General features: G+C 53.4%; 1 long non-coding RNA gene across 6 annotated transcripts in view; it reads right to left on the minus strand.

Annotated features, from left to right (window-relative positions):
• LOC132541340 (uncharacterized) overlaps positions 1–14,757 on the minus strand; it is a 1,018,351-nt gene extending 1,003,594 nt beyond the window's left edge. Inside the window, exons 1-5 of one of the 6 annotated variants that reach the window (XR_009552521.1) lie at positions 13,452–14,755; positions 7,880–7,999; positions 7,562–7,677; positions 7,404–7,470; positions 6,675–7,303 (exon numbers count right to left, since the gene is read on the minus strand). This is a non-coding gene — a long non-coding RNA (uncharacterized LOC132541340). Of the gene's footprint in view, positions 1–6,674; positions 7,304–7,403; positions 7,678–7,879; positions 8,000–13,451 lie in introns of those variants that run through there. The other 5 variants (XR_009552520.1, XR_009552522.1, XR_009552517.1 and 2 more) reach the window with 5 other exon arrangements.
• Between the last annotated feature and the right edge of the window lie 12,402 nt (positions 14,758–27,159).

The following is a 27,159-nucleotide window of genomic DNA, read 5'->3' on the forward strand; positions in this document are numbered from 1 at the left end:
ACTTCATCCAGTCACACCACATACTACACCTCACCCTATCACAGCATGTGTTACACCTGGTCCTGTCACAGCATGTGTTACACTACTGTCATCCCTGGTAGATTTTTCTTTCCTTTTTCTTACCACCCTTCAGACACTAATTTGCAGATGCTACTGTGATACCACCCTGACCTCCCTGGGCAGACGCCCTCACCCATGTGTCCTGGAGCCTCCCCTCCCCAGATCCCTGCCCCACTAGGGACAGACAGACACAGGCTGGGGGTGTGGATCCACCTGCCAACACCCATGTCCAGTGGAGAAGCAATGACAGAAGCCAGAACTCCCACCTTCTGCTCCTCATAAAGAATTTGGGTCCCTGCTCCCAGAGGATAAAGAACAGGGGAGCTTCCAATGGAGGGGAGGGGACAGGGAGCTCTGGTGGTGGGAGCTGTGTGGAGTTGTACCCCTCTTATCCTATGGTCTTGTCAATACTTCCATTTTATACATAAAAAAATAAGGAGAAAATGGGCAAGTATGACAGATAGTTGTAGAAATAATAATTAGCCCATCTCTGCAGCCTTAGGAGAACTGCTGTAGCTTCCAGTAGAAGGAGTGGGGACCCAGGACTCTGGTGGTAGAAGCAGCAGAGTTGTGCCCCTGTTATCTTGTAATTGTGTTTATTTATCTGAAATCATTAATAAGAAATTAAATAGGGAGTCGGGCTGTAGTGCAGCAGATTAAGCACAAGGACCGGCATAAGGATCCTGGTTCGGGCCCCGGCTCCCCACCTGCAAGGGAGTCCTTCACAGGCAGTGAAGCAGGTCTGCAGGTGTCTGTCTTTCTCTCCCCCTCCCTGTCTTCCCCTCCTCTCTCCATTTCTCTCTGTCCTGTCCAACAGTGATAACTACATCAATAAAACAACAAGGGCAACAAAAGGGAATAAATAAATTAAATAAATAAATAAAAAGATTTTTTAAGAAAAAGAAATTAAATAGAGAAGTTAGCCTGTCAGACCCTTCAGGAGAGGGGCCCGGGTGAGAGGGCGGCCACAATCCCAGAGGGAGCAGCCCAAGCTCCTCACCTTGGCATATGAGCCTCTGCACGGCCTCCCCACCCCCAGGCTTTCCAAGTTCTTGAACTCCTCTTTTGCTTCTGTCCCTCTCACTCTTTCTTCCTCTTGCTCCCCCTCACCTCATCTCTCTCGTCAAAGCTCGTACACAGACTGCACCCTGCACCATGCCTTTGGCCCAGTCACCTTGTCCTACTGTCCCAGCGTCTGTCCTGAAGTCAGTGCTCTCCGTGCTTACCTGTCTGTCCTGACTCAGCCATCCCTGGGACTGTTCTCGCCTCTTGTTGGATAGTATGCCAGCTCCCCCTGGCTTCTGCTTAACCATATGCCTGTATAGGGATAGATTTAATCCCATTCAAAGCTTTGGTCTATTTACATAAATCACTTTTACATTCACATAAAGCACCACACTCCCTCCAGGGCATTGGTGGTTTAGTGGTAGAATTCTCACCTGCTCCACCCCCTCTCCTTGTCACACCCTGATCCTCTCCTTGTCACACCCTGATCTTCCACCAGTCACTTTTCTCTCCACCCTCTCTGCGTCACATCCTGTTTCCACCCTACTTGGCAAGTATAAAGACAGCATTGTGAGTTTTAGGGTACTTGAGTTTAGCTTAGCTCGGCTTAGATTGTGCTGCATCCTGCATGAATAAAGAGATACTGCCTACAGCTCAACCATGAGTCCCTGGTCGTCTGTTGCCCGCCCGTGAAGCCAGCCCAGTGAAAACAACATAGCCCGGCGAAAACAACAGCCTCTGGCTCATGGAGCTGCCAGCAAGGCTGCAGCAAGGACCCACGGCGGCCCCTAGAGGCACCTGCCAGGGGGTGGACAGCCCAGTGCCCTGTCCACAGCAACAGCACCCCCACGCCCCGCAAGGCCAGGGCACCAGCCCTCTGCCAGGTCATGGCGTCCCGAGTTCTCTTTGAGAGCCAGAGCCGGGGGCCCGGGGCCCCAAATGAGGTCAGGATACAGACCGTTTCTGTGCACAGTTTCCCACAGCTCTGAGGACCAGGAGCTGCTCCATGCTTGCCAGGCTGGTCACCTACAGGAAAACCCTCGGGGAGGGCCCTCCTCCCCCTAATCCTCCTGTTGTTCTTTATTTTATTTTGCCTCCAGGGTTATCACTGAGGCTCCCTGCTGGCATCACAAATCCACTGCTCCTAGAGGTAGTTTATTATCATTATTATTTTATTGGCTAGGAAAGAGAGAAATTGAGAGGGAGAGAGAGAGAGAGAGACCTGCAGCCCTGCTTCACCACTTGTGAAGCTGCTCCCCTACAAGTGGAAAGCAGGGGCCCCAGGGGAACCATGGGTGCTGCCTCCCTCTGGGTGCAGGGGAACCATGGGTGCTACCTCCCTCAAGGTCCCCAGGGGAACATGGGTGCTGTCTCCCTCTGGGTCCCCAGGGGAACTATGAGTGCTGCCTCCCTCAGGGTTCCCAGGTAAACCATGGCTGCTGTCACCCTCAGGGGGCCCAGGGGAACCATGGGTGCTGCCTCCCTCAGGGTCCCCAGGGGAACCATGGGTGCTGTCACCCTCAGGGTCCCCAGGGGAACATGGGTGCTGCCTCCCTCAGGGTCCCCAGGGGAACCATGGGTGCTGTCACCCTCAGGGTCCCCAGGGGAACATGGGTGCTGCCTCCCTCAGGGTCCCCAGGGGAACATGGGTGCTGCCTCCCTCAGGGTTCCCAGGTAAACCATGGCTGCTGTCACCCTCAGGGTCCCCAGGGGAACCATGGGTGCTGTCTCCCTCAGGGTCCCCAGGGGAACCATGGGTGCTGTCTCCCTCAGGGTCCCCAGGTGAACCATGGGTGCTGTCTCCCTCAGGGTCCCCAGGGGAACATGGGTGCTGCCTCCCTCAGGGTCCCCAGGGGAACATGGGTGCTGCCTCCCTCAGGGTCCCCAAGGGAACATGGGTGCTGCCTCCCTCAGGGTCCCCAAGGGAACATGGGTGCTGTCTCCTTCAGGGTCCCCAGGGGAACCATGGGTGCTGTCTCCCTCAGGGTCCCCAGGTGAACCATGGGTGCTGTCTCCCTCAGGGTCCCCAGGTGAACCATGGGTGCTGCCTCCCTCAGGGTGGAGGTGAACCATGGGTGCTGCCTCCCTCAGGGTGCAGGTGAACCATGGGTGCTGTCTCCCTCAGGGTCCCTAGGGGAACATGGGTGCTGCCTCCCTCAGGGTGCAGGTGAACCGTGGGTGCTGTCTCCCTCAGGGTCCCCAGGTAAACCATGGGCGCTGCCTCCCTCAGGGTCCCCAGGTAAACCATGGCTGCTGTCACCCTCTGGGTTCCCAGGGGAACCATGGGTGCTGCCTCCCTCAGGGTCCCCAGGGGAATCATGGGTGCTGTCTCCCTCCGGGTGCTTCTTGCCAGAGCAGACCTGTACTGAGTCCTGTTTTAGGCCGAGGTTGTGGTGCTGGTAACCCCAGCCAGTCTCTGTGTGCAGGGGAAGCAGCTGGCGTGTGACCATCTGCCATCAGAGGCTCTGCACAGTCGCCTGCATCTGTTTTCTGTTTTCACCGAGGCTTTTCTGCTCTAGCAACTTCTTTAGAAAGCGAGAGCTGCTCAGGACTGTTTCCCCCAGGGTCAGGGGAGTGGAAGCTCCAGGGCAGGGCTGGCACTTTCCCCAGTGAGATGTCCTTGGCCCAGTGGCCCTCCTGTGTGCAGATGACAGAATGCACAGGGTACACTCCCAGAGACACAGGAGCCTAAACTCAAGACTTTAGGAGCAGTCACAGCAGAGGCCGTGGCACCAGAGGCAGGGCCATCACACCAGGTGAAGCCACTCTGTGGAGACGCCACCTCACCCACAGACTCCAAACAGCAAAGTGACCTCCATCCTTTTTGCCCCCAGGGTTACCACTGGGGCTGGGTGTAGACACTTGGAATCCTTTGCTCCTGTGGCCACTTTTTCCATTTTATTGGACAGGAAAGAGAGAAATGGAGTGAGGAGGGGTACAGAGAGGGGGAGAGAAAGACAGACACTTGCAGACCTGCTTCACCACTTGTAAATCGACCCCCTGAAGATGGGGAGCAGGGGGCTCAAACCCAGATCATTTTTTGTTTGACTAAGTGTGCTGCCACCCGGCCCCCAGGAGAGCTACTTCCTGCACAGCGACCCTCTAGGTGAGCCACTTCCTGCACAGCGACCCTCTAGGTGAGCCACTTCCTGCACAGCGACCCTCTAGGTGGGCCACTTCCTGCACAGCGACCCTCTAGGTGGGCCACTTCCTGCACAGCGACCCTCTAGGTGAGCCACTTCCTGCACAGCGACCCTCTAGGTGGGCCACTTCCTGCACAGCGACCCTCTAGGTGGGCCACTTCCTGCACAGCGACCCTCTAGGTGGGCCACTTCCTGCACAGCGACCCTCTAGGTGGGCCACTTCCTGCACAGCGACCCTCTAGGTGGGCCACTTCCTGCACAGCGACCCTCTAGGTGGGCCACTTCCTGCACAGCGACCCTCTAGGTGGGCCACTTCCTGCACAGCGACCCTCTAGGTGGGCCACTTCCTGCACAGCGACCCTCTAGGTGGGCCACTTCCTGCACAGCGACCCTCTAGGTGGGCCACTTCCTGCACAGCGACCCTCTAGGTGGGCCACTTCCTGCACAGCGACCCTCTAGGCAAATGAACCTGGTTGGCAACCAGCTTTGCTTCTCTCTGACTCAGGTCCTCTGAGCCCCATTTCCTCTACCAGAAATAGGGGAAGACAGAAAACTGGTGTGTGGAAGACACTAAGCTAATTTTTGCCATCCCTTCCCATCATTTCATCTCAATCTTCCGTTTCAGAGGGGAGTAGGAAACAGAGAGGCATGTACCCAGTTGGAGGAATAGCTCAGTTGGGTAGTGTGCTGTCTGTCATGGCGTGACTCGGGTTTGAGCTTGGCCCCCACTGCCCTGAGGAAGACGTCACTGCTGTGTTTGCTCTGTTTTTATTTATTTTAACTCTATTAGTGAGTCAATACTGTTTCACAAAACTGTAAGATAATGGGGAGAAGTCTGCACTGTTCCCACCACTAGAGCTCTGTGTCCCCACACCCTTCACTGGAAACTGCAGCGATTCTCCCAAGGTCACAGATAAGGCCTGACTGCTGTGTCTACAACTGTCCGCCTGTATTTGCCGTTTTCCCCCATGGTCCCATCTTCTCTTCCTTTCTAAGTCACACCTACACCTATTATATTTCTGAGTGTCCTTCCTTTTTTCCTCTTCTCTCTCAGGGTCCTGATGGAGTTGGAGTTCAGAGCCCTCTGGTCATCTTCCCCTGACATTTCTCCCCCTCTGGGAGGATGGACCCAAATTCTTTATGGGGAGCAGAAGGTGGGAGGTCTGGCTTCTGTCATTGCTTCTCCACTGGACATGGGTGTTGGCAGATGGACCCACACCCCCAGCCTGTGTCTGTCTTTCCCTAGTGTGGCAGGGGTCTGGGGAGAGGGGGTTCCAGAATACAGGGGTGAGGGCGTCTGCCCAGGGGAGTCAGGGTGGCGTCATGGTGGAGTCTGCAACTTGGTGACTGAAATGGTAGAGTCTACAAGTTGGTGGCTGAAATATATAGCAAATTGTTCAATAAACAATTTAGGAAATAAAGTAGACAAGTAGGAATAGAGCAGATGAAATTAAGGGTCTTCATGTGAGAGGAAGCTGGGACGTCTATTTTAGGTAAGTTCCAAGGGGCCCATGACTTAACGAATTTTTACCTTAGCCCTAAAGCTAGCATGCAGGTGGACTAAAAGTATTGCCTGGGAAGATGGTGTCAGAGTTGAGACTAGGCCTAGAAGGCTGGATTATGGCAGAGAGTAGCTCCCAATCTTGAAGAAAAGCTGTGAATAAAAATCAAACTGTTAACCCTATTGATCTGACCGAGGGCCCATATATATTCACGTTTATGTGTAACCACTGTGTGGCCTCTGAGTCAGTCTGAGCTCACAGTCCATGGTCACAGCTGGAACTTTCCAGGCTGCTCTCATGTCAGGACCCGTCTTCCTCAAGGGGCAAATCAGGCTGACCAGCCTCCCTTCAGAGAGTGGGGAGTCCCCACCGTTGCTACTATCTACCTACCCATCTATCTATCATCTATCAATCTATTTATCATCTGTCTACCATCTATCTATCATTTATATATTTATCTATCATCTGTTTATCTACCCATTTAAAACAGGCATGTACACTGCCATCAACAGCTTGGCCATATTTTTGGCCTCAAAGTAAAAACAAACACAAAGCAGACCGTTGAAGCCAGTGTGCGGGCAGCACGGCGTGGGCCAGAGTCTCCATGGGACCGGACTCCCACATTCTCACTTGTGTCCTCCTCTGCCCCAGCCAGGAAGGGGGCAGGAGGTCGGCAGGCCCACTGACTCACCCTGGGCGCTGTAGGCAGGTCACAGCGGGGACCTTGGTCCCAACCTCCGGCCACCTAATGAGGCCAGTGGTGACTACCCCACCCCAGCCTTGGCAACAGGAAGTTCAGAGGCACTCATTACAGCAGCCGCTGCTCTCCGGCTAACAACACGCTGCTCCTGAGCCCCAGCTGGTCCAGGAAACTGCTGGAAGCACTCTCTCCACCTTCAGAGCCTCTCTTGCAAGGAGGTCGGAGGCCAGCCAGAGCTGGGAGGAAACAGAGGAGCCCGAGCCTGATGCTGACATGACAGGTGTGAGTCCCACTCTGGAGGCAAGGCAGGGGTGGGGTGGGTGTGAGCACAGAGCCCGCACACAGAGGCTCCCAGGAGCCTCCTGCTCCTTCCTCCAGGGACCATGAGTCTGACTGCAGGATGTATCCAGGGTCAGCTGCACATGTGACACTCACTGACGGTGGGCTTGTTGAGCCTTGTCTTGGCGAAATGATATTTGCCTCCAGGGTTATTGCCGGGCTCAGAGCCTGCACTACAAATCCACTGCTGGAGGCCATTTTTCCCTTTAGTTGTCCTTGTTGTTTATCGTCATTGTTATTATTATTGTTGTCTTTGCTGTCATTGTTCTTGTATAGGACAGAGAAAAATCGAGAAGAGGGTAAGATAGAGAGGAGGAGAGAAAGAAAGACACTTACAGACCTGCTTCACCACTTGTAAAGCAACTCCCCTGCAGGTGGGAAGCTGGGGGCTTGGACCAGCATCCTTACACTGGTCCTTGTGCTCAGGCCATGAGCACTTACCTGATACTTTGCCTCTTTGTGAGATCACCTACCCCCTTCTCTGTACTCAGTAGGGTGTGGTGATGGGTGATCAGGTTCCCATCATCCTCCTGGGGACATTGGTCCTGGTGCCCCTGCCCAGGGAGAGATGTCAGGAGGACCAGAAGGAGGACAGCCAGCACAGGTAACCAGGTGAGGAAGGGGTTAGGGTCAGGGTTAGGGTTTGGGACTCACCTGCTGCTGAGCAGACCACAAACAGCCTCCCTGGGGCCCTCCCTCAACAATGTTGAGATTCACCTTTCTATGGGCAGACACATATAAATGCAGACAGTTGCAGAAATAACCCCAGACCAAATCAAATCAGTGGGGTTTACAGTCAACAATATTTATACCCCTTTTCCATATTAGGGAGCTACTCTCTTCCCTGATCCAGCTTTCTGTTCCTTTTCAGCCATGACATCATCTCCCCAGACAATAACTTGGATCCACCTGCATATCAGATTTCAGGCTCAGGGGACAAAAAAAAAAAAGAAAACTAGTATAGCCACAGGCCCTTTGGAATATAACTAAAATATGCCTACAAGCTATCTACAAAATGGAGACATCCCTCAATTGTTCATCTGCCAGGTTAGCATGAGGGTGTTTCTTCCTGGGCACGTGCTCTGGGGCTGGAGAGAATTCAACTGGAGCCAACCTAGGCTGCTACTTACTCAGTGATGTGGGAGAGGAACCAGGAACTCTTGTGGCTGAGCGGGAACGCAGTGCAATGCTGGCTTTATTCATCTGCATTTATATCTTCCGAGGTGGAAGTGGCAAGCCGGAAAACGGAACTGGGTAGGAGAGTGAGTGGAGAGAAGGAAAAGAACTCGAATTCCATCTAACCAGTGGGGATTAAGGCAATGCCCTGCAGGCAGGTATCCAGCTGTTGGGAAGGTTCTAACCAGTGGGGATTAAACCAATGCCCTGCAGGCAGGTATCCAGCTGTTGGGAAGGTTCTAACCAGTGGGGATTAAGCCAATGCCCTGCAGGCAGGTATCCAGCTGTTGGGAAGGTTCTAACCAGTGGGGATTAAGCCAATGCCCTGCAGGCAGGTATCCAGCTGTTGGGAAGGTTCTAACCAGTGGGGATTAAGCCAATGCCCTGCAGGCAGGTATCCAGCTGTTGGGAAGGTTCTAACCAGTGGGGATTAAACCAATGCCCTGCAGGCAGGGCAGGTCTCAGGCAAGACGGTGATTATGTAAATAGATCACAGTCAAGCAATGCAGCATGGAGCAGGGGAGAGCTGGCGTAATGCCCAACATTCCAGCCTTTAGATCCATGATTAGTCAACAATTTGTTTGGCTTTGTATGTTAACTCTCTTTTCAGCCACCAGGTTCCAGATGCTACCATGATGCCGACCAGACTTCCCTGGACAGACAACCCCACCAATGTGTCCTGAAGCTCTGCTTCCCCAGAGCCCTGCCCCACTAGGGAAAGAGAGAGACAGGCTGGGAGTATGGATCCACCTGTCAATGCCCATGTTCAGTGGGGAAGCAATTACAGAAGCCAGACCTTCCACCTTCTGCATCCCACAATGATCCTGGGTCCATACTCCCAATAGAATAGGAAAGCTATCAGGGGAGGGGATGGGATACGGAGTTCTGGTGGTGGGAACTGTGTCGAGTTGCACCCCTCTTACCCTATGATTTTGTGAATGTTTCCTTTTTTATAAATAAGAAAAGAAAAGAAATAATAGTCAGCCCACATCCGTGACCTTGGGAGAACCAGTGCAGCTTACAGTGGTTGGAATGACGACCCAGAACTCTGGTGTGGAATAACACCCCTGTAACCTAATAATTCTGTAGATCAACATTGAATCACTGTTTAAGAAATGCATCGATGTTTGTGTTGTCACCAGGGTCACCTCTGGGATTTAGCGTGTGTTCAACAGATCCACTGCTCCAAGCAGCTCTTTGCATATTATTATTATCACTACCTGATAGCACAGAGGAAGATTGAGAAGTGGTTAGATCCTTATTATTATTATCACTACCTGAGAGCACAGAGGGAGACTGAGAAGTGATTAGACCCTTATTATTATTATCACTACCTGAGAGCACAGAGGGAGACTGAGAAGTGGTTAGACCCTTATTATTATTATCACTACCTGAGAGCACAGAGGGAGACTGAGAAGTGGTTAGACCCTTATTATTATTATCACTACCTGAGAGCACAGGGAGACTGAGAAGTGGTTAGACCCTTATTATTATTATCACTACCTGAGAGCACAGAGGGAGACTGAGAAGTGGTTAGACCCTTATTATTATTATCACTACCTGAGAGCACAGAGGGAGACTGAGAAGTGGTTAGACCCTTATTATTATTATCACTACCTGAGAGCACAGAGGGAGACTGAGAAGTGATTAGACCCTTATTATTATTATCACTACCTGAGAGCACAGAGGGAGACTGAGAAGTGATTAGACCCTTATTATTATTATCACTACCTGAGAGCACAGAGGGAGACTGAGAAGTGGTTAGACCCTTATTATTATTATCACTACCTGAGAGCACAGAGGGAGACTGAGAAGTGGTTAGACCCTTATTATTATTATCACTACCTGAGAGCACAGAGGGAGACTGAGAAGTGGTTAGACCCTTATTATTATTATCACTACCTGAGAGCACAGAGGGAGACTGAGAAGTGGTTAGACCCTTATTATTATTATCACTACCTTCCATGAGTATAATTTCTGGAACCATCCGTTCCACCCCGGTTCCATGGCTGCCAGTCCTTAGCAACATCTCCCCGCCAGATATTCGTCGGGATGCGGCATCATCTAAGTTCATTTCCCACGTCTACACTCGACCGGACCTGCCAATATACGCGGATATCTTCACCCACCCTGTCCAACGCTTGACGTCTCGTCACCCAATCTGGTCCCCTACGCCTACACTGAACTTCTCTGTTCCAGACTCTTGGAAACAGAGCTGGCAGTCAGCTGAGGTCAAGAACAAACACCTCATCACAGACCCCTGCGAGCGTCCACCCGGCTTTGACCTAGCACGTTATGATCGGGCCCTCCTCAATCGCTATCGAACAGGCCATGGCCGGTGCGCCGCTATGTTCCATCGCTGGGGAGCCAGAGACGACCCGAACTGCCCCTGCGGCTCCAGACAGACTATGACCCACATAGTCAACGACTGCCACCTCTCCAGATTCAAAGGAGGTCTCGAAACTTTACATCAGGCTCAACCTGACGCTGCTGACTGGCTACGGAAGAAGGGCAAACGCTAGAGGAAGAAGAAACTACCTGAGAGCACAGAGGGAGACAAAGGGGAAGGGAGGGGAGAGGGAGAGATGGGGTGGGGAGGAAAAGGGGAGTGGAGGAGAGGGTGATGGGAGGGGAAAGGGGTGAGGAGGAAAGGGGAGGGACAGAGAGGGGAGGAGACAGGGAGGGGAGAAGAGGGGGAGGGAGGAAAGGGGGCAAGGAGCACAGTCACCAGGCCAAGCCCCTCAGAAGAGGCCATGACCCGTCCCATCCCCTGAGATCTGCGGCACTGTGGCAAGCTGGTGGGGGTGTGCAGGGCAGAGAGAACTTGCATCTTCAGGAAGCCCCACTCCTGGAGGGACAGGTGTCTCTGAGGCTGAGTCCCGCCTTCCTGGCTCTGCCCTGTCTTTGGCCGGCAGTGGCCCAGGGTGCTGAGAGAGGCACCCCGTGGGGCAGAGGGCCAGATCAGACCTAGGACTTGAGGAGAGGAGCCTGGATGAAGGCCACCCGGGCTGGCCACACCATGGGACATCACACCAGCTCCTCTGCTGCAGGACTGGGGTCCAGGGTGCTGAGTCCACCCACAGCCGTGTCAGGGCCCAGGGTGCTGAGTCCACGCACAGCCGTGTCAGGGCCCAGGGTGCTGAGTCCACGCACAGCCGTGTCAGGGCCCAGGGTGCTGAGTCCACGCACAGCCGTGTCAGGGTCCAGGGTGCTGAGTCCACCCACAGCCGTGTCAGGGTCCAGGGTGCTGAGTCCACCCACAGCCGTGTCAGGGCCCAGGGTGCTGAGTCCACCCACAGCCGTGTCAGGGTCCAGGGTGCTGAGTCCACGCACAGCCGTGTCAGGGCCCAGGGTGCTGAGTCCACCCACAGCCGTGTCAGGGTCCAGGGTGCTGAGTCCACGCACAGCCGTGTCAGGGCCCAGGGTGCTGAGTCCACCCACAGCCGTGTCAGGGCCCAGGGTGCTGAGTCCACGCACAGCCGTGTCAGGGTCCAGGGTGCTGAGTCCACGCACAGCCGTGTCAGGGCCCAGGGTGCTGAGTCCACCCACAGCCGTGTCAGGGCCCAGGGTGCTGAGTCCACCCACAGCCGTGTCAGGGCCCAGGGTGCTGAGTCCACCCACAGCCGTGTCAGGGCCCAGGGTGCTGAGTCCACCCACAGCCGTGTCAGGGCCCAGGGTGCTGAGTCCACCCACAGCCGTGTCAGGGCCCAGGGTGCTGAGTCCACGCACAGCCGTGTCAGGGCCCAGGGTGCTGAGTCCACGCACAGCCGTGTCAGGGCCCAGGGTGCTGAGTCCACCCACAGCCGTGTCAGGGCCCAGGGTGCTGAGTCCACCCACAGCCGTGTCAGGGCCCAGGGTGCTGAGTCCACGCACAGCCGTGTCAGGGCCCAGGGTGCTGAGTCCACGCACAGCCGTGTCAGGGCCCTGCCCTCACGCCAACTGTCTGCTTTCTAACAGGAAGGACCTTCCTCTTTCTATGTTTCCCGCTGGCCTGGACCCAGCCAGTCAGGGCAACTTTGAGGAAATCCATTGTGAAAAACCGGAAGCACAGCCCAAGGGTGGCCTCGCCCCACCTGAGGTGAACCTGGGTGGCAGAGGGCAACAGAGCCCAGGACAGATGGACAGAGCAGGACAGCTGCAGAACAGATGGACAGAGGGATGGACAGAGCAGGAAGGCTGCAGGACAGATGGACAGAGGGATGGACAGAGCAGGAAGGCTGCAGGACGGGTGGACAGAGGGATAGACAGAGCAGGAAGGCTTCAGGACAGATGGACAGAGGATGGACAGAGTAGGAAGGCTGCAGGACAGATGGACAGAGCAGGAAGGCTGAAGGACAGATGGACAGAGGGATGGACAGGCAGGAAGGCTGCAGGACGGGGCCCCAGACAAGCTCCTCAGACAAAGCCAATGAAGGGACTGGCTGGTGACACTCTGGGTTAAAAGACCAAGTTACTATGTGCTAGTTACTATGAACCCGGGTTCAAGACCCCAGTCCCCACCCGCAGGGCTGCAGGTGTCTCTCCATCTCTCTCCCTCTCTATCTCCCTCTCCTCTCTCCGTTTGTCTCTGCCCAATAATTACCAGAGCGGGCAGGGTGGGTGTGCCCGTGCACAGGCCAGGCTCACACGCCAGCACCACAGGGGGACATGCCCTGAAGCCAGGGGAAGCTCCTTTCTGTAGACCTCTCCCTTCCGGTGCAACTCTCTTCCCCTCCCTCACTCTCCCTCTCTCTCTGCCTTCCTCTCTCTCCCTCTCTTTCTCCCCCTCCCTTTCTCTCTCCCACATCTCTCCCCCTCTCCCACTCTCTATCTCTCTCCCCCCTCTCTCCCTCCCTCTCTCTCTCCCTCCCTCTCTCCTTCCCTCTCTCTCTTTCTCTCTCTCTCCCCCTCCCCCATCTCTCCACCCCCTCTCTCTCCCCCCTCTCTTCCCCCTCTCTCCCTCTCTCTCTCCCACTCTCTCACCCCCTCTCTCCCCCCTCTTCCCCACCCCCTCTCTCCCCCCTCTCTCCCCCTCCCTCTCTCTCCCCCCATCTCCCTCTCCCCTCTCTCCCCCATCTCTCCACCCCCTCTCTCCCCCCTCTCTCCCCTCTCTCTCCCCCCTCTTCGCCACCCCCTCTCTCCCCCTCCCTCTCTCTCTCCCCCATCTCCCTCTCCCCTCTCTCTCCCCCCTCTTCCCCATCCCCTCTCTCCCCCCTCCCTCTCTCTCTCCCCCCATCTCCCTCTCCCCTCTCTCCCCCATCTCTCCATACCCTCTCCCCCCTCTCTCCCCTCTCTCTTCACCCCTCTCTCCCTGTCTCTCTCTCCCCCCTCCCTCTCTCTCCCCCTTTCTCCCCCTCTCTTTCCCCTCCTCTCTCCCTCCCTCTCTCTTTCTCTCTCTCCCCCTCCCCCTCTCTCTCCCCCTCTCTTTCCCTCTCTCTCTCCACCCCCTCCATCCCTCTCTCCTCCTTTCTCCCCCTCCTCTCTTCCCCTCTCTCTCCCCCTCTCTCTCCCTCTCTCTGTCCCCTGGGGGCGGCCGTCCCACTTTACCTGAAGCATCCTGGAGAGGACCAGTCTGCCCATGGACAGTTCCCAGGCCTCTGCTCTGCCCTCAGCAGCCAGGCCCAATGGCTCTGAGAGTACGTACTGCCCAAGCCCAGCAGACACCAGCACCTCCCTGGGGCTGCACCTGTCGCAAGGTGGTCTGGTGACGCGGTGTTTCAGAGCAGCTTGGGCAAGCGGCTTTGCGTGACGGGCTCTCTTGAGTAAACAGCATCCTATGTGCCCTGCCGCTCACTTACTCAAGACACCCTGGACTTTGCATTATGGTCTCCGGCGCAGAGCCCCGAGAATGAAAGCTCAGGCAGCACCGGACTCATCCCAGAGCACCAGGCCTCCCGGGCCGGGCCACAGGGTGCAGACACGAGCCCCGGCCACCTGCAGGAGGGTCTGCACAGGACAGGCTGGGCCAGCCCAGTCAGAGTCACGGCCCCACATAGGAGTTCACACCCAGCTCCTCTGCCAGGGGCCGTGGCCTCAGACCTTTCTTGCTAAGAGGGAGCCTGGCTCCTGGCGGTGGGGAAGACACATATATCCTGGGTGAGTGCACACACTACCATGCACAAGGACCCGGGTTCAAGCCCCCACCCCACCTGCAGAGGAAGCCTCATGAGAGGTGAAGCAGGGTTGAGCTTCTCTCTCTCTCTCCTTTTCTATCTCCCCCTCCCCTCTCAATTTTTCCCTGCCCTACCAAATAAAAGGAAAGGGGGGAAGGGTAGATGGACTCACCACCAAGACAGCTGGATTAGTCATGCAGGCACCAAGCCCCAGCTATAACCCTGGTGGCAAAAAGAAAAAATAAAATAAAATGTCTGGGGGTCGGGCAGTAGCGCAGCGGGTTAAGCGCACATGGTGTGAAGTGCAAGGCCTGGTGTGAGGATCCCAGTTTGAGCCCCCGGCTCCCCACCTGCAGGGGAGTCGCTTCACAGGCGGTGAAGCAGGTCTGCAGGTGTCTGTCTTTCTCTCCCCCTCTCTGTCTTCCCCTCCTCTCTCCATTTCTCTCTGTCCTATACAAAAATATGACATCAATAGCAATAATAATAATAACCACAACAACGATAAAAACAACCAGGATAACAAAAGGGAAACAATGACCTCTAGGAGCAGTGGATTCGTTGTGCAGGCACCAAGCCCAGCAACAACCCTGGAGGCAGATAAATAAATAAATAAATAAATAAACAGATAAATAAATTAAATAAATAAATAAACAGATAAATAAATAAATAAATAAAATAAAATAAACTGTCTATATTCCAGGCAACAAACCAACCCAAAGCACCACAGCTGAAGACATTAATGACTGGGGCTGGGGAGACAGCACAGTGGTTCTGCAAACAGACTCTCCTGCCGGAGGCTCTGAGGTCCTGGGTTCCATCCCCAGCACCACCAGCAGCCAGGGCTCAGCAGGACGCTGGTCTCTCTCTGCACATTCTCTCTGTGTGTGTCTCTCTCTCATTAGAAGTGAATGTGTGTGTGTGTGTGTGTGTGTGTGTGTGTGTGTGTGTGTGTGTGTGTGTGTGTGTGTGTAGTTTAAAAACCCAGTAGTGGCTCATGCCATGTCACCACGGTGCTAGCTGCTTGGTCTCTGGTTCTGTCCAAGGCCAACACCAAGCCCCTCGGGAGTCTGGACAGTGCCCTTGGCCTCCCATCCTCCGGTCGGCAGCCCAGGAGAGGAAGGTGAAGGTCGCTGTCACCTGTGTCACCTGGGGTTCACACGGCCGCTCCTGCAGCTGGCCAGCAAGCAACAGTTACGGGAAGTCAGGTCAAGCAAGGCATGGAGCAACAGGACACCTTTGCTTTATTTTTTATCCAGAATACTGTTGGCTTCTAGCATGCGGCAGTAACAGGAACTGAACGTGGGACCTTGGGGCTTCGGGCACCAAAGCCTTTCTCCTCAGCTCAATGCCTGTCTTTTGCAGGTGGGCTTCTTTTCAATCCTGCCTAACAGGAGGCCGGCAGAACTGCCAGAGCCGATCGTGAGGCACTCGGGCTCTCTCACTGCAGAGGACGCACTTCTCTGTGTGCACACTTCCTGCTGGGGTCTGCTCCTGCCACCACGCTCTGGAGCGCTGCTTGTCTCAGCCCTCTGAGGATCACACTGGCACTAGCTCTGATTTGAGATCATGCAAGAAGGCAAAGAGAAGGCGGACTTCTGACAGGCTGGGTGGTGGCGCACCTGGTGGAACACACATGTTACGATGCCCAAGGACCTGGGTTCAAGCCCCCGGTCCCCACCCACAGGGGGAAAGCTTCAGGAGTGGTGAAGCAGGGCTGCAGGTGTCTCTCTTTCTCTCTCCCTCTCTCTCTCCCTCTCTCTCTCCCCTTTCTTTCTGATTTCTGGCTGTCTCTATCTAATAATAAATAAAGATAACAATAAAAAACTAAAAGAGAAGGTATTTGATCTGCCCCACTGCACAGCTAGGAAGCAGCAGAGCCAGGACATGAGCTGAGGCCCCTTCCTGGTGACCAGGGCTCACCAGCTACACTGGCCAGAGTCTGAGGTGACCGGGGCTCAGTGGCTATGCTGGCCAGAGCCTGGGGTGACCGGGGCTCACCAGCTACGTTGGCCAGAGCCTGGGGTGACCAGGGCTCACCAGCTATGTTGGCCAGAGCCTGGGGTGACCAGGGCTCACCAGCTACGTTGGCCAGAGCCTGGGGTGACCAGGGCTCACCAGCTACGTTGGCCAGAGCCTGGGGTGACCAGGGCTCACCAGCTACGTTGGCCAGAGCCTGGGGTGACCAGGGCTCACCAGCTACGTTGGCCAGAGCCTGGGGTGACCGGAGCTCACCAGCTACGTTGGCCAGAGCCTGGGGTGACCAGGGCTCACCAGCTACGTTGGCCAGAGCCTGGGGTGACCAGGGCTCACCAGCTACGTTGGCCAGAGCCTGGGGTGACCAGGGCTCACCAGCTACGTTGGCCAGAGCCTGGGGTGACTGGAGCTCACCAGCTACGTTGGCCAGAGCCTGGGGTGACCAGGGCTCACCAGCTACGTTGGCCAGAGCCTGGGGTGACCAGGGCTCACCAGCTACGTTGGCCAGAGCCTGGGGTGACCAGGGTTCACCAGCTACGTTGGCCAGAGCCTGGGGTGACCAGGGCTCACCAGCTATGTTGGCCAGAGCCTGGGGTGACCGGAGCTCACCAGCTATGTTAGCCAGAGCCTGGGGTGACCGGGGATCACCGGCTACGTTGGCCAGAGCCTGGGGTGACCGGGGCTCACCGGCTATGTTGGCCAGAGCCTGGGGTGACCGGGGATCACCAGCTACGTTGGCCAGAGCCTGGGGTGACCGGGGCTCACCAGCTACGTTGGCCAGAGCCTGGGGTGACCAGGGCTCACCAGCTACGTTGGCCAGAGCCTGGAGTGACCGGAGCTCACCAGCTACGTTAGCCAGAGCCTGGGGTGACCGGGGATCACCGGCTACGTTGGCCTGAGCCTGGGGTGACCGGGGATCACCGGCTACGTTGGCCAGAGCCTGGGGTGACCAGGGCTCACCAGCTACGTTGGCCAGAGCCTGGGGTGACCAGGGCTCACCAGCTACGTTAGCCAGAGCCTGGGATGTCTGACAAGGTGCAGTTAGCAGAAAGCTGGACCTTTGACCTGTGGAGACAGTGGAAAGATCAGCCTTTATGGACTGATACAGCGGCAGCAAGGCACCCCAGGCCTCATCCCAGGCCCAGCCTCTGCCCTGCTAAGCCCCATGCCACAGGAGGGAGCTCGGCTCCCCGAGGGGGTGTGTGCCTGAGCTGTTCATGTGCCTGAGGTGTTCAGCTCACAGCGGAGGGCACCGGAGCCTGGAGTCAAGCCCTCAGCTCTGAGTCCTCCCTTCATCTGAACCTTCCCAAGACCTCTAGGGGTGTGGGTCACCAGGCCTGTGGTCACCACTATAGAATAAGAAGCTGAGGGAACTGGCCTAAGTAATCATCATACCTTGAAGCACAAGACCCGTGCAAGGATCCTGGTTCAAGCACCGGCTCCCCACCTGCAGGGGAGATGCTTCAAGAGCAGTGAAGTGGGTAAGCACGTGTCTGTCTTGCTCTGTCTAACCTCCTCTCGCCACTTCTCTCCATCCTGTCCAATAAAACGGGGGGAAATGGCTGCCAGGAGCAGTGGATTCATAGTGCTGGCATTGAGCCCCCAGTAATAACCCTGGAGGGAAAGAAGAGAAAGAGAGAGAGAGAGAGATTGAGAGGGGAGAGGGAGAGACAGAGAGACACCTGCAGCCTTGCCTCATCATTCATGAATCTCTCCCCTGCAGGTGAGGACTGGGGACTTGAACCCGGGTCCTTGTGCATGGTAATGTGTGCACTCGACAAAGAGATTCTCAAGGTTCCAGGGAGCCCAATGGAGTTTCCCAGAGGAAGGGGTCAAATCCTGGCCCTACAGCTGGTCCCGGCCGAGACCCCCCCCCAACCCCGCCTCCATGCAGTCAGCCCAGAGCTCTGTCCTTCTCTCCCGCCTCCCATGGATGGTGGGGCTAGTGGGGGATGAGGGAGATGAGAGGCCAAAGGGTCCCTGAGGGCACTGATAACAATGGCTGGTCTGGGCTGAGCTCTGACTATGGGCCAGGCACCACTCTGCACAACCGGGCCATGGGTTCTCAGGGACACTCAGACGTCTGCCGTCCTCAGCCATGCCAGAGCCTTGGAGCCCCGTCAGACAGCCACAGGCCCCGCTCAGACCCTGCAAGCCTGTGCTCATGTCCCTTTCCCAACCTCTGTGGAGCAATCTGGGAGGCTGTGAACATCCACGGCCTGAACAAAACCCATCTTCCTGGCCCCATCTCTGGGTTTAAAGAGAGTGTCGGGCATGAGCTGGGAGGAGATGGCCAGCCCCCCACCCCAGCCCCTGAACTCCCTAAGCACCAGCCACATTGCCAGAACTGCCCAGAACCCCAACTTGGCGAAAGTGAAGGAAGCCTTGGGGAGGACGCAGGACAGCTGTCTTGTCCAGGGTTCAGCTGGGCAGGAGGTTGTGGGCCAGAGTTCCTCAAGGTATCTCAAAATGTTTTGCTGTGCAGCCTTAAGCAGCTTTCTGATCATCTCTGGCCTGGCCCTGCCTCACAGAGTCATGGTCCCTGACAAGCAGGATGCAAACCTTACCCTCACTATCAGGCCGCCCTGTCCTCCCTGTGCTCCCACAAGAGTTGGGAGGCCTGCCAGGCATTTAGTCTCCTTCTTTCTCCTTTCTTTCTTTCTTTCTTTCTTTCTTTCTTTCTTTCTTTCTTTCTCTCTCTCTCTCTCTCTTTCTCTATTCCCATCAGAGTTACTGCTAGGCCTCAGTACCTGCACAATAAACCCACCACTCTCAGTGGCCATGAGCTCCCTCCTTGTCTTTTTATTGGACAGGACAGAGAGAAACTGAGAGAGGAGTGGGAATAGAGAGGAAGAGACAGAGAGACACCCACAGACGGCCTTCACTGTTCATGAAGCTTCCCCCTGCAGGTGGGGACCGGGGGCCTGAACATGGCTTCTCCCTGCACCCGCCTACTGCCATGGGCTCTCCTGGTCCCAGACTGTCCCACCCAACCTCAGCAGGAGGGTGGCAAGGCCCCAGAGCCAGGGCTGCTGATCCTCTTCTGTGGGGGAAGCAGCCTGAGCTCTACACCCGGCCACCATGACATTGTGCCATGGCTGAGGGTGTCTTTCAGACAGAAGGTCTCACAAGCTGGGGTGTGGATCCACCTGCCAATGCCTCTGTCCAGCAGGGAGGCAGTCACAGAAGCCAGATAAAGCCAGACCCATAAAGATCCTGGGTCCCTGCTCCCAGAAGGGGAGAAATGATGGGGGGAGATGCCCAGAAGGCATCCAACTCCACCAGGACCCAAAGCGTTTGTCACCAGGAACCTTGTTTTTATACCATCACTGAGGGAGAGGCAAGTCTGGAAATACCAGAAGAAGCCTGGCACTGCTTCACTTATCTGAGGGAGGAGAGCAAAAAAGGAACGATGCCCGGAAGTAATAGTAGGTGTAGGTGTGACTTAGGAAGAGAAGGCAGGAAAAATGGGAGGGAGATGATGATGATGGACAGACATACAGACATAAAGTCAGCTCAAATCTGGGACAACTACTGCAGTTTCCAGTGGAGGGAAGAGGACACAGAACTCTGGTGGTGGAAAGAGTATAGAATCATACCCGTATTTTCTTATAATTTTTACACTGATATTCCATCACTAGTTCACAGGAAGATCTACGGGCAGGCAGTGTGCACCTGGCTAAGCACGTTGTCTGTCACCTGAGCCCCTGCTCCCCACCTGCAGGGGACATTTCACAAGAAGTGAAGCAGGGCTGCAGGTGTCTCCCTCTCCCTCCCTCGCTACCTCCCCCCACCCTCAATTTCTCTCTGTCCTGTCTACTTAAAATTGGGGGGTGGCCGTCAGGAGCAGTGGAGGCAGTGTCACAGGCACTCAGTCCCAGTGACAACCCTGGCGGCAAAATGTGTGTGTGTCGGTGTGTGTGTCAGTGTGTGTAGATGTGTGTGAGTGTGTGTATGAGTGTGTAAGTGTGTGTATATGTGTGTGAGTGTGTGAATGGACGTATATGTGTCTGTGTGTGTGTGAGTGTGAGTATATGTGTGTGTGAAAGAGTGTGTGAGTGGATGTGTGTATGAGTGTGTGAGTGGATGTGTGTGTGAGTGTGAGTAGATGTGTGTGAGAGTGTGTGTGAGTGTGTATCTGTATATGTGTCTGTGAGTGTGTGAGTGTGAGTATATGTGTGTGTGAAAGAGTGTGTGAGTGGATGTGTGTGTGAGTGGATGTGTGTGTGAGTGTGAGTATATGTGTGTGAGAGTGTGTGTGAGTGTGTATCTGTATATGTGTCTGTGAGTGTGTGAGTATATGTGTGTGTGAAAGAGTGTGTGAGTGGATGTGTGTGTGTGTGAGTAGATGTGTGTGAGTGTGTTTGTGAGTGTGTGAGTATATGTGTGTGTGAGAGTGTGTGTGTGTGTCTGTGAGTGTGTGAGTATATGTGTGTGAGTTTGTGTGAGTGTGTGTGAGTGTGTGCATATGTATATGTGAGTGTATGAGTATCTATATATGTGTCTGTGAGTGTGTGCGTGTGTGTATGTGTGTGTGAGTGTGTATCTATATATGTGTCTGTGAGTGTGTGAGTGTGTGTATGTGTGTGTGAGTGTGTGCATATGTATATGTGTGTGAGTGCATATGTATATGTGTGTGAGTGTGTACATATGTATATGTGAGTGTGTATCTGTATATGTGTCTGTGAGTTTGTGAGTGTGAGTATATGTGTGTGTGAGTGTGTGTGTGTGAGTGTGTGTATATGTATGTGTGAGAGTGTGTCAGTGGATATGTGTGTGTGTGTGTGAGTGGATGTATGTGTGTGTGTGAGAGTGTGTGAGTGTGTGTGTGTGTATATGTATGTGTGAGAGTGTGTCAGTGGATATGTGTGTGTGTGTGTGAGTGGATGTATGTGTGTGTGTGAGAGTGTGTGAGTGTGTGTGTGTGTATATGTATGTGTAAGAGAATGTGTCAGTGGATGTGTGTGTGTAGGTGTGGGTGTGAGTGTGTGAGTGCAGAAAGAAACTGCAAGTTAACAAACAGGTGAAAAGGCATCCTGTGTGTATGGGTTGCGACAGCTAACGTCATAACTTGCACACCATCTAAATCACCCACACATTCAGTGCACTCCCCATGGAGACTATTAGGGCACATTTTATAAAAATAGAAATGCAAATCCTCAAATTCACATGAAGCCAGAAAAGACCCCAACTGGGGAAGCAGTTTTGAAACATAACAAATTAGAATTCTTGAGTCGGTTTTAAACTACATTACAAAGTCTAAATACACTATGACACGGGCACAAAAATACTTCATCAACCAATGGAATAGAATCAAGTATTCAAAATAAATCCAGATGTGAACAGAAAACTGACATTTGAACAGGGGATCGAGGCTATTTACTGAGAATAAGGAAGTCTTGTCCACATGTGGTGTTGAAAAAACTAGACATTCATGTGCAAAATAATGAAATTTTTTTCATTGTCTTCAAACCACTCTCACAAAAATTAACTAGCAGTGAAGCAAAAACTTAAATTTACTGCCAGAGACTCTTATAAGAAATATGAGGTAATTCTTAAATTTTCATTTCTTTTTTTATAAGATTTAACTTTTCAACCAGGGCTTATTGAATTTACTCCCAAATGAGAAGTAATTTATACAAGTTACACAGGTATTATCATCTGTGCAAGGTCCAAGTTAGAGCCCCCGGCTCCCTACCTGCAGGGAGTGGTGAAGCAGGTCTGTAAGTGTATATTTTTCTCTCCCTCTTTATCTTCCCCTCCCCTCTCAATTTCTCTCTGTCTCTACCTAAGAAGAAAGAAAGAGGGCAAGAGAGATCAGTAATTTGAAAAGTACTGAGAGAGGGACCTCATAACATCCTATATAGAATGGTTAAACCAACAAGAAGAAATGTTGGAGAAATGAAGCAGGACAAGAGTCCAGCTTTTATATAAAAAACCAGAAGCAGAAACCATAGAAAATGAGAAAGTGGGACTATGTCAACACTCCTCTCAACGAAGGAAGTCATAGAGAGAACGGCCCCTGTAGCTGGGGAGGAAACATTTGCTGACCATCCAGCTAGCAGTGGGTCAGTATTCAAAATACGCCTCACACCCACATACCTCCAGAAACAAGGAGATTATACCTGTCGATCGGCAGAGGCCCTGAATTAGTTCTTCAACGAAACACACAGATGACCAACAGGTGCATGAGAAAAAGCGAACACCAGCTCGTCTGGAAGTGGGAGTCCGCCCGCAGTGAGATGTGCCTCACGCCCGTCAGATGGCTGCTGTCAAAGACGAAGGTAACAGTGGCAGGCAGGCTGTGGAGAAATGAGAGACAGCCCTTGTGCACTCCTAGCGAGGTGTGAACTGGTGTGGCCACTATGAGAAATAGTATGAAGATGACTCAAAAAACTTCAGAATAAAACTCCCAGATGGGAAAAATAGACTGAATGTCTCAAACTTGACACATACACTCTAATTCTGAGTATATATTCCTTCAAGCTAAGCAATTAAGATTTCAAATTGTTAACCTGATTGAATTTTAACAGTGGGCTTAAATTGTTAATACATTTCTAATAATGACTTTTTTTGAAATATTAAATTACCTATAATCTCAGGCCAGAGAAACCAGAAGCAACTGGTCTTGTTAGTATATAAGATACACTTATTTATAAATAGCATTAAGTGGAATAAATCATGGTGAGTTTTTGCGTACAGTACATGCTAACCATGGGATTTTCAAAGTAAACCACATTTCCAGATAACTTGGCTGTTAACAACAACTATCTATTGCCTTCTTAAGCTCTAAGACAGCAGGAGCCTTCCTCACGCCCCATAGAGCCCGTATTTCTCCGGGTCCTGGGAACTCTGGGCTAGGGATGTTTTCCTGCTCCTCTTGACCCTCACCGTGTGATCCTGCACCTGCTGATCGAAACCTAATCCGGGCGACCAGCACCACATGTTTCACTCTGGACTGTGTCAGAGACGCCAGGTGTGGGACGTCAAGCCTCCAGCTCCAGTTCTCTGGTGAGCCTGCTCCTAGCTCACAGGACTCCTTGGCTCCATTTCAGGTGGTGCCCTTCCTAACACAACCTCAGAATCTGGATATAGACCAGGACCCATGAAAGAGGGCTTATGTGCACATGTAGACATAAGTGAGGGAATAAGTGTTCACCTTAATGCAAAAGTGCGCCATGGTTTGCAGTGAGTCAATAAGTGCTACACGCAAGAGGAAAGACGTGCACTGGGACACTAAGATAGCCATTAAAAGAGGAAGGAGGGCATACCATTCATGGGAAGCTGCTCAAGTGAGGCAGGGCTGCAGGTGTCTCTGTCTCTGTCTCTCCTTATCCCCCTCCCTTCTCAATTTCCCTCTGTCTCCAGCAAATACGTACTTTAAAAAAGAGAATAAATCCCAAAGTTCTTACCAAAATATGTAGCATATATGTCATGTATATGAATGAATCCTATGAATGGTGCAATGTGCCAGTTGCTGTTTGTGGTGATATTTCACAGTGCGTTGGTATGCATCAAAGAGTAACACTGTGCATTTTAAACAGCAGTGCTGTGTGTCAACTTTCTCTCAGGTACCGGAGTAGGGGAGGTATTTCAACAAGAGAGCTGAGTCCTGCCAGTCTAGGGCAGGTGCCAGACGTGGTGAGCTCTGTCAAGTGCCAGGCAAGGGCCTTGCCTCTCCTTAGCCCCCTCAGAGAGAAGGCGTGGTCTCCGGTTCATCCCTGGAATACTGAATGATTCCCTGATTTCTCTCTTTCTCTTTCTGGAAATAAACAAAGTAAAGCATTTCTTTTTTTAATATTTATTTATTTATTTATTTATTCCCTTTTGTTGCCCTTGTTTTTATTGTTGCAGTTATTGTTGTTGTTATTGATGTCGTCGTTGTTGGATAGGACAGAGAGAAATGGAAAGAGGAGGGGAAGACAGAGAGGGGGAGAGAAAGACAGACACCTGCAGACCTGCTTCACCACCTGTGAAGCGACTCCCCTGCAGGTGGGGAGCCAGGGGCTCGAACCGGGGTCCTTACTAGGGTCCTTGTACTTCGTACCATGTGCGCTTAACCCGCTGCACTACCGCCAATTCCCAGTACAGTATTTCTTTTTAATTACTGTATGTGATTTGGGGAGGTTTGCTTTACTCCTCTAATTCTTAGATGCCGGTAAATTCAGGACGAATCCAGTAATTCAATTACTCCGCCGTTTCCAGCCAGGCCGTTGTACCGCCAAACTGAACGCCACTCAGGCTCTGCATGTCCTTTGGGAATGCTGCCTCCCGGTCCCACAGTAGAGTCTGTGCCGGCGAGAGAGAGGGCACGGGGCTGTCACAGGCAGCAAGGCCTCGGAGGGGAGCAGATCAGACTTTTCACGTCCAGGCAACAGAAAAGCCCAAAGGTGGAGAAACGGACGGTTGGGCACAGAGGGTATTCAGGGCCAGGCTTCCCCGCTCAGGAGCCTTCCTTTACTCTGCGAAGCTCAGTCTCCTGGCCTGCCTCCCTGCCTGTCACTAGGTCCTCTGTGAGACCAGAGCAGTGCTTAACTCACAGCCAGTCCTTCATGGGTGGCGGCCACGGATAATTGCTCTGTGAAGGGTCCTTCAGCCCATCCGCAGGACTCAGTGTCTTGAACTGGCCTGATGCCTTTCCAGGAGTGGCCCAGGAAGGATGGGAAGTCGCTGACTTGAGGGAGTTGGGAAGCCCGGGACAGAGTTGCACAGGGAATCGTGTGTGGGCTTAAAAGTCCCACAGCCTGTGCTTCAAGTCCAGTCCTGCCACCTCCAGTGGGTGACTCTGGCAAGTTGCTTCACCTGTTTCTTCACCCATGAAATGTGAAATGTGGATCAGGAGACCCCACCTAAAAGGGTGTCTGTGCAGAGCTGGTACAAGAGCTCTCTGGTTAGCTCAAGTATGTGGTCCACACTGCAGGGAGAAGGTTCTGGAGCGGTCTTTCTTCCACCCTCTGTCTCTGCCTCTCTGTGTCTGGAAGAAGGAGAAGAAGAGGAATAAACAAGAATGTGGAGAAGAAGGATTTCTGTGCAAAGAAACAGGTGGCTGACCTGGGGCATGGCATGACTGGGACGGTTCTGGTTAGCACACAAACCTGCTCTCTCAAATATGAGCTACAGAAAACAGACATTAAAAAGGGAAGGTGTGGGGAGGGGGGCAGTTGGAGCACACATTGCCATGAGTGAGGACCCAGGTTCAAGCCCCCAGTCCCCACCTATGGACAAAGCCTCAAGAACAATGGAGCGGCACTTCAGGTGTCTCTGCTGTCTGTTTTTGTCTTCCTCTCCTCTGTCTCTGTCGCTCGTCCTCTGTCTAAAAGAGGTAGGGATAAAAAGGGAGTCGGAAAGAGACTTCGTATGCCCCACCCTCTGCCCTCCCCACCCCAAAATAAAGGTGTCTCCTTCCCTCAGTCAGTATGCAGCTGCATATTGGGTTAGCACTCAGAGAGAACAAGACTCTTCCTGCAAAGTGCCATGTCGCAGGCCTGGGCAGGTCACTGCACATCTTCAAATCACAGTTCCTGATAAAATAATGCATAATTAACTCATCCATGTAACTGTTCTACCTGGGCCTCCCCGTGAAAATCGCCAAACAAGTTCGTAATGCCGGATACACGCTCTGGCCATGGCTAGTGGCTCAGCGCTGCGGCAGGTGCTGGAGCTGCCACGCCTCCAGGGACCTGTCTGTAGTTCCCGGCGGTCCTCAGGGACAGAGGCTTAAACAGAGTGGCGCACTCAGGGGTGACCTGCCTCCTGCTTCCACAGCTTGTGAAGAGCTCTGCAGACCGGCTGCCTGTCCACCTCGCGGCTTCTCCATGTTGTGAGGGCCTCTGTGGCATAGCCACTGTGCAGGTGTTGCCGCTGAGGCCCATCAGTTACGTCATGTGAATGAGTCTCACAGCTGATCGGCCACTCTGAGAAGTGCATCCGGGCAGGCCTGTCACCTGGCAGGGCACAGAGCTGGGAGAGCAGGCTTCCTGGTGGGGACCTGGGGCTCCAGCCTGCGCCCTTACGCATCATAGCACGCGTTCCCCACCAGGTGCCCTGCCGCCTGGCCTCTGCTCAGTGTTTTACATTGTGCCTGTCACCCAGCAGGGCACAGAATAGGAGAGAAGGCTTCCTGGAAGAGGGCTATCTCCTCCTTCCACCAGGAGAGTGAGCAGAGGAGAAGAAGGGACAACAAAGGCAAAACCTGAGGGCCACACAGATCAGGAGCAAGGCGACACTGAACCAGGAAAGCTAGCGGCAGAGGCCAGGCGTGGGCCTGCTCACTGAGCCACCAGCGACTGTGAGAGCCCGTGGAAGGCTGAAACAGGGAAAGGAGGCATGACGGTTTGGAAGATCTGCTGACCTCACCAGACCTCTGAAGTCCTCAGTCCCAAGAGAGACCCTTCCGGGTGCCCGTGGACTCAAGGCCCTCTGCTTTAGGCCGTGCGGTCCCAGCCCACTCCTCCCTTCCGTTCTGTGCTGTGTTCTGGTCAAGTTAATCTCTCTCTGCAGCACGCACATGAAAGCTACACAGAGATTCCCCTCATCTGTGAGACGAGCCTACATCAACAAAACAGGAGATGCTAAGTGTCGGAGAGAGAGGGTTTGGAGAACAAGGACCATAGTCAGACTGCTGGCAGGAATTCAAACTGTTACAACCACTCTGGGGAGCAGTACAGAGAATCCCCAAATACAAATGGAAATCCTTATGAGCCTGCCATACTATTCTTAGGAATTTATCCAGAAGATAAACACAAATTCAAAGTCACATCTGCACTGTGTTCATAGCTAAACTATTCACAGTAGCCAAAACATGGAAGCAACCCAGATACTCCTGACAAATGACTGGGCAGAGAAGTTACAAGACATACACTCAACAGCGCACTACTCAGTAATTGAAAAAGAGGATACTAGGGGCCGGACGTTAGCACAGTGGGTTAAGCGCATGTGGCACAAAGCGCAAGGACCGGCTAAGGAGCCCCCTTCGAGCCCCCGGCTCCCCACCTGCAGGGGAGTCGCTTCACAGGCGGTGAGATAGGTCTGCAGGTGTCTGTCCTTCTCTCCCCCTCTCTGTCTTCCCCTCCTCTCTCCATTTCTCTCTGTTCTATCCAACAATAATGACATCAATAGCAACAATAATAATAACCACAACAACAATTTAAAAAAGGGGCAAAAAAAGG

The sequence above is a fragment of the Erinaceus europaeus genome, chromosome 1 (assembly GCF_950295315.1).
Source record: "Erinaceus europaeus chromosome 1, mEriEur2.1, whole genome shotgun sequence".
Taxonomy (NCBI): Eukaryota; Metazoa; Chordata; class Mammalia; order Eulipotyphla; family Erinaceidae; genus Erinaceus; species Erinaceus europaeus.